Here is a 13,251-nt window from a genome sequence, read left to right as displayed (position 1 = left end):
ACATTTACAGTTTACTAAGATATAATGTGTAAATACTGAATAAGTATAGATTTAACTTATTATTGTGATTTAATGTTAAAATTGTAGGTGGTTCCTGAAGAAGTTAAAGATGAGTTAGAGTAATACAAACATGAACTTCAATATGAAATGAGAAAGGTATAGGACATGTTTATAGATATATCTAAAGTGTAGTTATTGGGCAACATCATGACTCCCATGAAAAACCTTGTGCACTATAGCAGTCATAATAGTACAAACTATATAATCAGTAAAATGAGCTGTTCAGTTACGAAACATTAGAACTATTCTGTTTTGATGGCAGTACAGAGGCACAGTGGATAGTGGTGTCACCTTGTAGCAAGAGGTTCTGCCGTTTGATTCTCATCTGGGGTGCCTTCTGTGTGAATTCTGCATGCTCTTCCTGTATTTGTGTGTTTTTTACTGGGTGATGTGGTTTCCTCCCACATTCCAAATCCACCAGTAGGTGGATTGGGTACTCTAAAGTGGCCATAGGTGTGTGTGTGTGTGTGTGTGTGTGTGTGTGTGTGTGTGTGTGTGTGTGTGTGTGTGTGTGTGTGTGTGTGTGTGCGCGCATGAGAGTTAGTGATAGGAAAGAGTAAATAACAGGCAGGGCTAGTCACCCGGTATTGTGAACTTTGGCTAAAAATAATTGTCACTGTTGAAATAACACCCTGACCCCATGTGGAAAGGTTGTGTGTGAATGCATGGAAGAAGCTGCACATGTTTGTTGGTAGGGGTATTTCTAACCAGTTTGGTTCGTCCTCCCTGTAAGGAAATATTGAAGATACAAGTTAATAAGTATATATATATATATATATATATATATATATATATATATATATATATATATATATATATAGGCACATAATGATAAATATGGAACTGCTGATGCTGGGGGAGCACCTGTGTTTCTCAAATGGTATGAGCCATGTTCCAATGAGATGACTTTTATTTCTGCAGAGATTGTGCTTATTGTGTGATACTGGTGTTTTGTAATGACAGATGTCTGAGTGGCCTTTTATGGCTGAAATGTTTTGAAATGTGTAGTGCTGTCATTATTGGTTCATAATTTTGGTCCATTGCTTACAGGGAATATAATCTAATACAATCAGGGAGATGTGTATAGTTTAGATGACAGGAAGGGCTCAGTGATATAAATGTTATATACATTTTATTGCTGCTTTTACACTAGTTCTGCCATTGCTCAACTCAGTATGTAGGGCAATATTTCTGCCTTCTTGTATGTGTTTATTTACAGACACAATAGTATGCTGCAGCATTTAGGTCAAGAAACAGCTTTGAACATGTAGTCAAAACATGTTTGGGTGGGATGAGAGGCTTAGTGAGATACATTTTTATTGCTGATTTTTGGCATTGCTCAACCAGATATTTTGGACAATATTTCTGCTTTGTTTACTTATGTGTCTTATTGTAACCAGAGGGATGGTTAGGTGAGATTAAATGAATTACTACTTTTGGAGTAATTCTTATATGGATCATATGATGAAGTCAGGGTTTTTTTCCAACGAAAAAGTTTTTAACAGGTCATAACTGGCGTTTATATTTTAATAAATTTATAGTGGTTGCGGTTTTGCCTCTAGACTGAATTCTTTGTAGATTTAAACAGAACGCAGGTTATCAGTTGGCAGCAAAGTACAGGGACCATTTAAAGTAATGAAAGACAATGTTAAAAGCAAAGGGAACAAAAAATATTACTTTACTGGTTTGATAAGCTAGGACAGATTCAGAATAAACAAACACAGAAATAGCATACAGACATACAGACACAGAGCTAATACAGATACAGTATAAAGTTAAAGTTAATACAGATACAGTGAATACATTTACAGTAATGCACATGGTATATGCAAAACTAAACAATGCAATTAAATGTTGGGTATATAAGTCCATATCCACGTCTGGAAATGAAGTAACATTTAAGGCAGTACCTATGATAAATCCTAAATGAAAAAACAAGAGAGGGTCAAAATCCCCCATATTAACAGTACAGTATGTCTCCAAAGGCAGCATATGCATACAGCAAACAGGATCAATATTGGTAGAAAACAGTGACTGTAATGTCATATTTTCAAAAGAATTTCTTATGTGGAATATAACAGCAAACAGATTTATAAACAAACTAGTACAGCAAGAACATCATTGGTCAGACTAGTGTAACTGCCATACTCAGAATAATACACAAAAATGCATACAGGTAGTAAAGTACAGAGTGATTAAAAAACTTAATTAAACCTTAGAAAAATAGCATTTTTCAGCTAATAAAAATCCAAGCAAAAGCAGCACACCATGTTGGTTCATAGAGTTCAGTGTAAGTTAATAAAAGTTAAACAGTATCAGTACAGTAACAGTCTATTAACAGTCTTAGGAAAGTTTAAAGTTTAAATTAGTTTCTATAATAGTAATCTATGGACAGGACAAGGCGATCTGAAAAAAAAAAGAAATGTAAACACTAAAGGAAATGCAAATAAAAAAAAAACAGTTGCAAAGAAAAAATGGAAAGAGATACTCACATATAATAGATCACGAGAACAGGGACATCATGACTGGACACCTGATTTCAATATATTTTTGGCCATGCAAAATATTTTTGCAAAGGCACATAACAAGTCAGATTGTTGGGTTTGTAGCCACATTCCTTACGGAGGAGAAATGCAATGCATTACATGCATTCCCTGTAGAGGTTACAGATACAGGTTTTATGTTTAAATAATCTTATAAAAAATAGAGTTGTAAAACAATCAGCCATAAAAGAACATTTACAGTTGATGAAAATAGAAAGATGGACACTGTTTTCAAAAGAAAGGGACAGTCAGGGTTGCTACTTTACACCAACTCTGGTAATATGAAAAGGTTGAGTATAAAATAAAAACAGTATGGGAGTTAACACATAATACTTCTTTTAAGGAAGGGATGAAAAAGGAGGAATTCTATTACATAGAGTATGCAGTTCCAATAATGAGAATTACTCACACATTACCAGAGGACATGGTAAAAAACCACCAGAAAAAAAGGGAGGTTCATAATAGTTTTCCAAAATAGGGAAAATTTTAAAACAGCTGGATATAGGAAATGGTGTTATTTCAGGAGCTGAAAATTTTCACTGGTATGGTGCTGCTAAGGCAATATTTAAAGTTACAAAGCTGATGAAAGTTTTAGCAAATGCAACTTATGGAGCTATCTCAGATATAACAGAGAAGATGTGTTAAAATTGTGTTAATAAAACTGTCAAACAAGTAACTGTTGTTAATGAAGAAAGGCTATTAAGTATAGAGGATCACATTTTCCTGTAAATTGCATTTTTTCCTTAATTAATTAAAAAAGGGGTAACTGGTACAGATTAAATATTCTTTCCCCAAAGCAATAAAATGTATGCTGCAATGCAAAAGAAATATGCTTATTTCTAATACAAGGTTTTGCCTTGTAAAGCAAGGGTTAACTTGACAAGATTTTGAAATAAATGCTTCTGTCTAATAACAGAAACTGCAAGGCTAACAACTTGCTTAAGCAAGTATGAAAGCAATTAAGAATAGATAAGTAATAACGGCTATGTGTCTGACACCTGCGAAAATAAAACATGCTTAGTTAGTTTAACTGTAAATATGTTTGTGGGATAGACATGGCATCCTGTTATAATAATAATGTTTGGAACATGCAAAGAAGGAAGTTGCAACAGGGACTTTTTGTAAAGTCTTCAGATACAGCAAGGAAGAAAATAACCAAAGAAGGATATGGAGCAGAAATCAATCATGCAAACCGCAAGGACATTGGAGAACAACATCTGTTGCTTTGAAAAAAATATATAAACTGGACATCGTTTTCTCTTCTTTAGAGACATCGTAAGCAAGGGTGCAATGAGACAGTTCATGAGAAGCAAAAGACTGCATGTTATAATAGAAGTGAAATGATCTCAGACAGTGTAACTGCTTGGACAGATTAAACTATAACGGAAACAGCAGTACAGTGTGAGTCTGGTTGCTTCTGACATTTTTTACAATCAATTTAACAGTGGCCATGAATCTAGTTGAATGAACTTTAGGGGATTTTGGTAGGGAGAGACTTTGTTGGGACTATACAAAGGAAATGCAATTAATTATCCATTTGGCCAAGGTAAATTTAGAAATTGGAGATCCCAACCTGTTTGGAGAAAGAGAGAAAGAGAGAGAGAGAGAGAGAGAGAGAGACAACTGTTCTGTTTTCCTGAAATCTTTTGATCTGTGTAAAAAGGAATGTAGTTGGCTATGTACATCTAAAATGTGCATCTCCCTTATTTAAAGAATTGGGGAAAAAGACTAGTAAATGAATTGTTTGACTGTTGTTTGACTAAGAGGCTACTTTTGGTAAGAATGATGGACTGCTTCACAAAGTAACTCTATGTTTGTGAAAAACAGTGTAAGGGGATTTGGATGACAGAGCCTGGAGTTTGGAAATTCTCCTTGCACATGTATTAGCAACTAAAAAAACTGTTTTCCAAGACAAAAAAATTTAATCTGTTTTGATAACCCATGAAGTACTACTGTCAAATCCCAAAGATGTGACAGATCTTTCACTGGAGGTCTGAGTAAGAATGTGCCCTTTAGGAAAGCCTTGCACAACTCGGAAAAAGCCAAACAAGAAGCTTTATCTCCTGAATGAAAATTTGATATGGCTGCCAATTGTACTTTTATTGTGGAAAAAATAGGACTATCTTGAAAAAGAGAAGCTAAAAACTCCAGTATTGAAGAAATAGGGGCAGTAAAAGGGTCAATGTCATTTTTCAGCATCCAAACTGAGAATCTTTTCCATTTACTCTTGTAAATCTTTCTAGTAGAATCTTTTTGGAAGGACAAAAGTATATGATGAACTGGGGAGGAAAGTCAGGGCTGTCTAGCTATTAATGGAACTGGAGAAATCATACAGTTAGTTTGAGGCCCGAAATATTGGCATGCTTCATTCCCATGGGATGCGACAGAAGATCTGGATTGGGATCCAATATCCAAGGAGGATAACAAAAATGAGATCAAAGGAAGGGCAATCACAGCTGGCGAGGATAAAAAGGAGTAATGAGATAACTGAGCTCTTCAGCTGACTGGCTTTCTGTAAGAATTTTGAAATGAGGCATAAAAGAGATTGGAGGGCCAAATGTGGACTAGAGCATCTCTTGGTGACTCCCCCTGAGGGGGGATCAGGGCAAAATACCTGCTGCACTTGTTGTGGGGAGTTGCAAAATGATTTCAGCAAGATTGGCCCCAACAACAAAAAATCTTCTCCACCACTGACTGACTGAGAGGCCACTAGTGAGGCATCAGAATGGACCTACTGAGTTGAATGCATATTCCCTGGAAAATGCATTTGACTAGAAAGTGGCTGGAGGAGATCACCACTGCCACACTCTCATAGCTTCTTGACAAAGAGGATAAAATTGCAATCCCCCTTGTTTGTTGATATACCAGACTACAGACAGTTGCCAGGTTGAATTGCAATAGTCCCCAGATAGAGAACATTTTGAAATGCCTGCAACACTAATAGGACTGCTCTCATCACCAGGATATTGAAGTGTTAACTCGTCTCTTGAGGGTACCACAAGCTCTCCCACTCCAGTTGGGAAGCCATCCATGGTCCCTGTGGCCATTGGGTGAGAAAGAACGAATGGTCAACCTATGTAAATGTCATTCAACTTGAATCCACCAACAAAGATGGTTTCTGCATACTTGAGTGAGTTTGACTGGGAAGGATGGAGGATGTCATAGAATAGACCACTGAACAGCTAGAGCCCATTGTAAAAATACATATAATAATGTGTTCATGGAATTAAAACTATAGATGCCATTGAAGCTAGAGCCTGAAGGGTAAATTTTTCTGGAGGAGCAAGGTGAGCAAGAATTTGCTGAACCTGGAACTTGATTATATCTATACAATGAGCAGGCAGAAAAGTATTCTGACTGATTGTGTTTAACTGTGTACCAATGAACTCCAAACTCTGTACCAGATGTAGTTGGGATTTGGAAATGATGACACTTGGAATCCTAGCAGTCTTATGCTGCTACCCCTGTCATACACTTGAAAAACACCCTGGGGGCTGTGTTGAGTCCAAAGGGCGGGGCTCTGAACTGATAGTGACTGGCTCCCAACTGAAAATGCAGGTATCTTTGGGAGCACCTGTTCATTTTAACATGATATTATGCGTCCTGAAGATTGATTGAGCACATTCAATCATCCTTGTGTAAAAATGGTAGAATGAACTGAACCATGACCATTCAGAACTTTGATTTCCTCACAAATTGGTTCAGATTGCTTAGATCCAAAATTGGTCTCAGGTCCATTGTCTTTTTTGGCACTAAAAAGGCTATGCAAAGTTACATACAATTATCCAGGCATGTGTCCATACTGCAGTACCCGATCTGGCAACCCATGATGTACACTCTGCAGCATGAGATATCAGCCTCATGGATGCATTGGAAATGGATAACAGAGCATCCAGTTTAAAAGATGATCTTTTATAGTCCTCTACAGACATGGACTCTGACAGGGATTTGGAGAGCTCCTTGGTCAAATCTCAATGCAGCCTTGTAAACTGTGCCAAATAATTCAGAGATCTCAAGGCAAATGTCGCTGAAGCAAATATGTGCTTTCCAAATATGTCCAGTGCCCTCAACTCTCTATCTCTATTACAGGGAAGGACAGAGGAGCTCTGCTCTGATTGCTCCTTTTTTTGTGGCTAGTGGCACAACCAAAACATCAACAGGGACTCCTTTGCTCCACTGAGGTCTATCTTTTGGTGGTGCCAAAATTGTGTCTGGATGATGCGGGATTGTTTCAATGGAATCTGATTCCTTCCATGCCTGGTGAGAGACTAGGTTGATGAGCTCATCAGCCAGGGGAGTCACGCAAGACATAGATGGGCCAGCACCAAAAGCTTGCAGAAATACTGACTCCTCTGGGGAAGTGTAATCTGAGGATCAACCACCTTTTTACTTAAGGATCTGTAAAATGTCTCAAAATAAAATGTCGTCAGATGGTGATATGGGAGACCCTTCCTCTTCTTTGAAGTCAGTATTCTCTGTTAGAGATTCCAAAGGGGAATCTATGTGCTTCCTTTTGCATGTTCTCTTACACAGAACCCTTCAGTGGGATACTCTGGGTATGCATCTGAAGAGAGGGGAAGTTCCTCCATGGGAACTGTCTGGATGCTAATTGTCACTGGCTGTCCCTAAGGAATAGGTCTAATGGGATCAGAGCTTAAACCCATTGAGGGAATGGATGAAGGATCTAAAAAAAGTGATAGACTGGGTCTCTTGGACAAGAGAACACCCTCTCCACTATCTCGAAGGCAGATGAACCAGGAGAAGCTATGGCCAGTCACATTGGAACTGAAGCTGAAACTTCCAAAGAAGACAATCCCCAGTGCTGTCCCAATCCTTGTCTCAAGTTGGGAGCTGTACCCAAGCTATCTAGTGCTGAGGCTCACAGGGGCAATGTCGGCTCCAAGACTCATCCTAATCTGAGGGAATAGAAGCAGAACCAGTCAGGGAAACTTTAGGAGTCAAAGATGTAACCCTCTTCAGCTCTGACTTTGATTCTCTCAGGACACTTGAATACAAAGGCTCCAAAACCAAAGGATGGATTGAAAGAGATGTAACTATATGGGAAGTAGAAGGGAGACTCACAGATTTAATGGAAGATGGAACCTGTATAACCCCCATCTGAATTTGAGCTCTGAGAAACTCCCTCATCATCCTATCCACTTTGGCCTTGGAAAGACTCCTGGAAGACCTGACAGATGAGGTAGTGTTCTGAGGCCTAGAATGTTTCTGGGTCTATATTAAAACACCGAAGAGGCGTTTAGTGAATGTCTCTTTGGAAACACGTAAAGACCGAACTCACGCAAACGGTCAAAACAGCTATTTCTTTCACTGGGAAAGAAATCACTTGCACAAACACACACGCACCCACACTTTTAAATATAACTACCCCCACAACCCCCCTAACTAAATATGCCAACTCTGAGATCGCACTACAGTGAAGAAAAGGGCAACACTGTGTAGTTGGCTAACTATATCTTTGCCCTGTAATTATTCATCGAATCGCATAAATGCGTTTTGATGAATACCTGTCGGTCATTTGGTGCTCAATATTACAATGTTTTGACGTAATATAGATCCGTGTTTCCTTGGAGTCATTTGCATAAGGGGAGAATGAAGCCAAGGAGAAATCAGATCAATAACAAACTGGGGTGAATGAGTTCTGGTAGTCTTAGATATATCAGAAGTCAGATCCGAAGGTATCAGATCCAAAGGCTGTGTAGGAGATTTGCCTAAAGTAACTATCAGATCTGAGGGCTTAGGATCAATGTTTTTCTCTTCAGATCTGAGGATGTAGGATCCAAAAATCTTCTTAATTTTTGAAGAGGCTTGAAAGTCATAGAAGCTGAAGTATTCTTCGAAGATCTAGGAGGGAACCTTTTTATACGCTCTGACAGAGCTCTGGAATGTTTACTGGCGATTTGAGCCGCAGAGGAGGAGAAGGAAGTAGAAGAAGAAGGCAATAATCCCTTGAGGAAAAACTTATTCATCCTATCTGCAATAGCCCTTGAATTAAAAGCATCACAAATAGTACAATTTGTATCAAGGTGTGCTGCCCCTAAACAGTAAACGCACTCCCTATGGGCATCAGAATTTGGGATTTTGTGCCCACAGGAAGTACATTTCTTAAATCCTGTTGACTTTTCAGGTATATTCTATAAAAAGGAAAAGAAAGACTGAAAGCATTTTTTAAACCAGGAAAACTACTAACAATGGTAGAGGCAGTTACCATAAATACAGGTAGGAAAGGAAGTGGAATTAAAGGAGGTACCAGCAATAGTACACAAGTTTACCTCACAAAGGTAGAAAGGAAAAGAAAGAACTAACAGGTAGAAGCTTCCACAAAACTAAATAAATAAAAAGAGGGAAAATCTAGTAGATTAAATATATAAGATTTTGTACAAAGAAAACACTCACAAATGCTCAAACCATTGAATAAAATGCTCCAGGAGAGGATCTGTGTCAATGTGAGATGGCTGCAGATGAGATCTGAGGTACTGTGGGCTGACTAGAGCATTATGGTTTTAGGGAGGAGCTTGAAAGTTGTAGCTGTAAGTCTATGCAATGCGGCTGAGTTGGATCTTAGGTCAGAGCTGGAATCCATATGTTGAGGAAGAATGAGGAGGACAACAATAGATCAAGACATTAGTACTTTCAAAAACAACTGCATATGCCGGTGTTTGGGAGTCATTTGAGAAATCGTACCTCCTCAGAAAAAAAAAACTGATAGCCTTGGATGATCTACACTTTTGCAGCTCTTTTACTGCCTCCTTCAGTGATTCATTTTTGATGAGTTAATCAACCTCATCTTTTTTTTCTTTAAGTGCCTGCTATCCATTTTAAGTAAAAAAAAAAAAAAAAAAAAAAGTTATGTACCTACCATAACATTCCATCTGTATTGTCGATTTTTTTCATTTCTCCTCACAGATGTGTTCTGATCCAAAACCTCGGATCTGACTCAGCCGTTACTAAGCTTGTGCCCACCAAAAAGCTCTTGGATACTTCCCATTACCCACAATGCACCTCTCCCCATTACCTCAAATCTTGTTTGCTAGGATTACTCCCCGAAGGAAGGAATAGAAAAAGAAACTGCAAGAGACCATTTCTGGAGTAAGGGAAAGCTACAAAGAACCATAAATTATACTTCCCGTCTACCAGACACCATAGGTTGGGGGCTTGGAGGGAGGGGTTGTGAGGAGAAATTAAAAAATCGACAATACAGATGGAATGTTATTGTAAGTACATAACTTCTTTATCTGATATTGTCAGTTTTTCATTTTGTCCTCACATATGAGGCAGAATCCCCAGCTACCTTCATCCCAGGTAGACTCAGGGAAGAATATTCCTCAGAACCATCGAAACAAAGGAGACTCTTCCCCTGGAGACCAAATCCAGCTTGTAATGTGTGATAAGGGTATGGTGATTTGTCCAAGTGGCCACTGCACAAATTTCATCCATGGATACATTACTCTGAAAAACTGCTGAAGCTGCCATGGCCCTGGTTGAATGAGCCCAAATAGGTCTAGAAAAAACTACACCTTATCTGTTGTAGATGAACATAATGCAATCAGATCACTAGAATAAACTTGGATACTTGTCATCCCTTTCTAGGACAGGAAAAAAAATGATTAATAGATCTGCCTTCATAAATTCTTTCATTCTGTGTAGAGAAAAACATAATTGTCTATGAACATCCAATAAATGCAGTATGTATTCTCCTTTATTAGTGAAGTTAGGAAAGCTGACAGGTAAGTTAATGGTTTGACTGATATTAGTCTCCAAAACAACTTTAGGTAAAAAGGAAGGGTTGGTATGCAAGAAAACAAGAAGTTATGTACTCACCATAATGTTCGATGTACGTAGTCCATCTCGCCTCACATTCTTACCCGTGGGTTCGGAGCCGAATGTCGGCTCCGACTTGGCCAAAACTTTTCTAGTTTGAAGTCTTTCTATTGGCTGGGCTAAGATGGTATCCCATGCTACACTGCTCTATATCCCCAGATCTAGTTTGCTTCGAACACCAGCACTCATTCCCCATGCATAACAACACCCAAGGAAAGGAAGAACAAACCAAGAATGAAGGGAGCTCTGAAACTAGACCTAACCTCCAGATCCTCCAGGAAGGGGGAAGGAGGGGTGTAAGTAAGAATGTGAGGCGAGATGGACTACATACATAGGTTCATATGTTCATAGGTTTGTACTAGGCTATCTGCCCTAGGGCATTTATAAGCCTAGCCAGAGTGTGTGTGGCTTTCACCACCCCTTAGGATGAGAATACTACGCCCATTTAGGGTTTAGTTTACTGTGCCTCTGTCTAGTAGTGACACAGAGATGACCCCCGGGGTAAACCTACAATCTCCCATCCACTCGTCAAGACTTCTCTTGAATAGAGTTAGTGAGGGGCTCTGCCTAACATGGATTGGGATTATGTTCCAGAGTGTATGGAGCCTCTGGGTTATGAATCTATCCCTCCAGCACATCCTATTTATTTCTGTGTTGAGGTTTAAGTCTCTTGCTCTCGTGGCTCTGATGGATTTGGATTTTTTGAGGTGGAGCATGTCCATTAATTCCGGATTGGACATGGCCTTGTACGTTAGGCACAGGTCACCTCTGAGTAGGCGGTATGCGACTGAATAGAGCTGGAGTTTTTTCAGTCGGGCAGCATATGACATATGTTTAAGACCCTTTATCCTCTTGGTGAGGAACTTTTGGGGTCTTTCCAACTGCTGCAGGTGTCGGGTAAGATACATCCCAAATGGGGCATTGTACTCAATCATTGGCCTAATAAGAGATGAGTACAGGGGCACAATGACCTCTCTTGATCTAGATGTGAAACCCTTCATGATAAGGTGGGCAATATAGAAGGTATTCCTAACCACTTTGGCAATGTGAGTGTCAAATGAGAGGTTACTGTCAACCTGGGTCCCTAGGTCCCTGATTACCTCTTCCATACTTAATGGATTACCACCTATGTGGTAATTTGTGGGTACCTTGTTTTTCCCAAAGGGTATGACTATACATTTTTTGGCGTTAAGCTTAAGGCCATGGCTCTGGCACCAATTATCCGTTTCTATGAGTCCTCTCTGAAGGATGTTTGTGTCCGCTGGAGTATCAATTATGGCGCCCCAGTTTGCGGTCATCTGCGAACTTTGTCAGCCACAATCCTCCTATGTTTGCCTGTACCTCGGAAAAATAAATGCCAAACAAGAGGGGTCCCAGGACTGAGCCCTGTGGGACACAGCTTGTGACTGGCTTAGAGTCTGACATAGCTCCAGCAACTCTGACCCTGTGGGTTCTGTCCTTGAGCCAGTTTGCAACCCATCTCATGACATATGGGTTTACATTTAAGCTGGTGAGTTTGTCTATGATGCCCAAGTGTGGTATTGTGTCAAAGGCTTTTGCAAGGTCAAGGTAGGCTGTGTGAACTGCCTTAACTTCATCAATGGCCTTAGTGACGGTTTCAAAAAAGTCAACCAAGTTCAAAAGGCAGGATCTGCCCTTGACAAAGCCAAATTGGGTAGGATCCAATGTCTGTAGGTCCTCAATGTCTTTGTTTAGGAGTTCCATAATGATTCTCTCCATAGCTTTGCAGACCAGGCTCGTCAAGCTTATGGGGCGGTAATTTCCAGGGTCCGTAGAAGCACCACCTTTGTGAAGTGGGACCACTGTTGCCGTACGCCACTCTTTGGGTACATATCTTGTAGTAAGGCCAAGATTAAACAGCAGCCTTATGTTTGGGTTTAGTTCCTCTTGGAGTTCATGTAGCACACAGCCCGGGACACCGTCCGGTCCCATTGATGCTGTGTTTTTAGCTTTAGAGAGGGCGGCTCTCACCTGGGCATCTGAGATGTTAGGGAGGCTACACTCTGCTGGGATAGTTATTTCTCCTTTTGTGGGGGAGGGGGAGGAGAAATTTGCACTGAACCTATCTGCCAGAATGTTGGCAATGTCAGTGGGTTCAGTGTATTTATTGTCATTTTGGACTAACTCTGAGCATATCTGGGAGTTTCCACCCAGGTTTCTAACATAGCTGAAGAAGGCCTTGTGACTGTCTTTTGTGTCTTTTGCGATTTTTCTCTCAAAGTTGGCCTTGGATGATTTTATGAGTGATCGTAGTTTTTTGCTAGTACTGATCAGAGATGCCTTCCCATTTAGGGATTTTGCTCTGTCATGTAGTAGCTTCCTCCTTCTGTTGTAAAGTTTGTTTATGGCTGGGGTCCACCAGACCGGGCGCCTGCCTTTGGAGGAATGGGTCTTGGTTTTATTTGGGATTGCATGATCCATGCATTCTTGTAGGTGCCCGTAGAAGGCATTTGCAAAGGATTCAGCAGTGTGGGTTGTGGTTTCCACTGGCCCAGGGACCTTGAAGGATACCACTTCAGTCTTAAGAAGTGTGAAGTTGGCTTTTGAGAAGTTCTTCACTGTGGTCTTTTGTGCAGGGGGTGGGGGCGGGATGTGGATTTCCAGTGAGATTAATTTATGGTCTGATCTTACCAATGAGGGATATACTTCCGGTGCGGAGCATTTTGTCCCTATGTTTGTGATGATCAGGTCTAGTATATTGTCTCCTCTTGTGGGAATGGTGACTAGTTGTTCCATCGCATTTGAGTTTATGAATTCTAGGAACCTTTGGGCTAGGGTGTTTGGGCTT

Source organism: Protopterus annectens, chromosome 1.part2 (assembly GCF_019279795.1).
Source record: "Protopterus annectens isolate FY-2018-M chromosome 1.part2, PAN1.0, whole genome shotgun sequence".
In the NCBI taxonomy this organism is placed as follows: Eukaryota; Metazoa; Chordata; order Ceratodontiformes; family Protopteridae; genus Protopterus; species Protopterus annectens.
This window is presented reverse-complemented; position numbering follows the sequence as displayed.